The following is a 2408-nucleotide window of genomic DNA, read 5'->3' on the forward strand; positions in this document are numbered from 1 at the left end:
AACTATAAATAGGCATAACCATCTCTCATTCTGTATCTCAAACTTGCCATTCTCTACTTAAGGCATTGTTTTCTCTCTCTCTCTTTGTAAATTCTCACTTGTATTTTGGAGTGAAATATATTTGGTAGTGCCCGAGGACGTAGGCAAAATTTGCTGAACCTCGTTAAATTCTTGTGTTCTTTATTGTATTATTCTGCATGAATTGTATGTGTGATTGTAGTGATTTATTGTGCTATTAAATTACGATTGAGGGATATTCTGGCTAGGAAAGACCTGGTACTTAAGCGATCCTTGCGATCCACCTCTCTTTCCTGGGAATTGAACTTAGTGTGATTTTTTAGTACAATAATTTTACTCTTTTACACGCTTCCGCACAACACGGGGTCAGAGGCTCTCGTGGTATGTTACAAGCTGCACAAGTAGAATCCGTATAGAAGTTTACTTCATCTATTTGATATGTTGATTAGAATAAGGTGTTTTAACATTACTACATTATTTTTATTTGACTTTGATTAGACAAACCTATAAATAGACGTGGTATACTCCTCTTGTGTCATTGGAATTCGACATAGTGAATTTTTTTCTCCTCTGCCCATGGTTTTTTCTCAAAAGGGTTTCCACGTAAAATTCTATGTATTCTATTTTCTATCTTTTTCTTTGCAATTAATTGTCATTATCAACTTTCAACTTTCATACTTTGTAAAGAAAAAAATGAAGATGAACAATAAAGATTCTCTGTAAAGAAAAGACAAAGATGAACAATAACGATTCTCTACAAAAATTCTCTAAAAAAAAAGACGAAGATACACCGTAAAGATTCCCTTTAAAAGTTTTCTAAATTTGAGAATATATTCTCTGCAATTGTAATAATAGTATTGAAAATAACAATTCTCTTGAGTAAAGTTTCTTTCAAAAGCTTTCAATATTTAAAAAAAATTAAATTCAAAACAAATCAAATTTAATTTTTCAAAAATTTAAATTTAAAATTTTACTTCCATCCATCCTACATAACTAAATAAATCAACCGTGTACTTCTTGATTTGTTTGCAGCGATTCAACTTTTTTCCAATTAAAATATATCATGTTGAAATTTAATTTTTGTATTTTTATTTTTAAGAATTTAGGCCGTATTTCGTATTGCTTAATAAAAACACTTTTAAAAGAAAAATTATGCTAAAAAATCAACTTTTGGTTAAAATGAGTGGCTTTTTAAAAGTACTTTTACTCAAAAACTAAAATTTTTAGCTTTTTTTAGCCAAAAGCACTTCTTTATTACTGTAACTGCCCGTTTTCAGTGAAATCGAAACAATAGTTTCGAGACCACAAATTCGAATCCAAAAGAAAAATTATTTTAATATTATTTAATGGTCTGCATTAAGACTTAAATATCGTATGAAATTTTCGTAAAAAAATTTTATCGGTTACATGTCTAATTAATGTAAAGAACCAAATTGCAAAAGTGCAAAAGCTAAATTCTAGTAGCTAAAGGGATCAAATAGCTATGGGATTTAAAATTTGAGGTCTTATATGGCAAATAGACCAATTAGTGGAGTTAGTAGATAAGTATGATTAGTCATCATTGGAAAATTCAATAAAGAAAAGGATGAAATTGGAAAGTAAAAGATAAAAAGATGATAAATAATAAAATAAAACAAAATATCATCATTTTTATCATCTTTCCTAAAATTAAAGACATGGAAACCCTAGCTATGGTGTTGAGTTTTTGAGCAAGCTTATTTGGGTTAATTGGGTAAGTATTCTTATCCCGTTTTTAATAATTTTCATGTTTTCAAGAGTGTGATAGCTTAATCTAGCTATCGTGGGGATTAATCTGCAAAATTATTAAAGTACTAGGGTTTTTCCATAGATGAGTATGCATAAATTATGAAGTTTTAATGTAGAAAATGAAAGGTTTTTTATAGATAAACAATTTTTGTAAAGGGAATTTTGATGAAATTAATATTTAAGGACTAAATTGAAAAGATGTAAAATTTATGGAAAAATTCTAAATTTTATGAAATACATGGACTTCTAATGTTATATGTAAAAATTGGCTAGGCTTGGAATAAGGATTAAATTGTATGATTTCCATTTTTCGAGCCTAGGGATGAAATCATAATTAATTAAAAGTATAGAGGCAAAATGGTAATTTTATCAAAGATGTGAATTGAATTGAATTGAATATAAATTGATGTTAAATTCATTCTTATAGATCCGGATAGACACAATACGGAATTGGATCAAGAAAAAGAAAAAGTATCGGATTAGTAACCTTTGTATTCATGAACATTGTCGAGGTAAGTTCGTATAACTAAATTGATAATTTATATGTGTTAATTGAATTGTATGTATGTGATTGTATTATTGCCATGTATATGAAATTAATCACTTATCTGACGATGACGAAC

Source organism: Gossypium hirsutum, chromosome A11, assembly GCF_007990345.1.
Source record: "Gossypium hirsutum isolate 1008001.06 chromosome A11, Gossypium_hirsutum_v2.1, whole genome shotgun sequence".
Taxonomy (NCBI): Eukaryota; Viridiplantae; Streptophyta; class Magnoliopsida; order Malvales; family Malvaceae; genus Gossypium; species Gossypium hirsutum.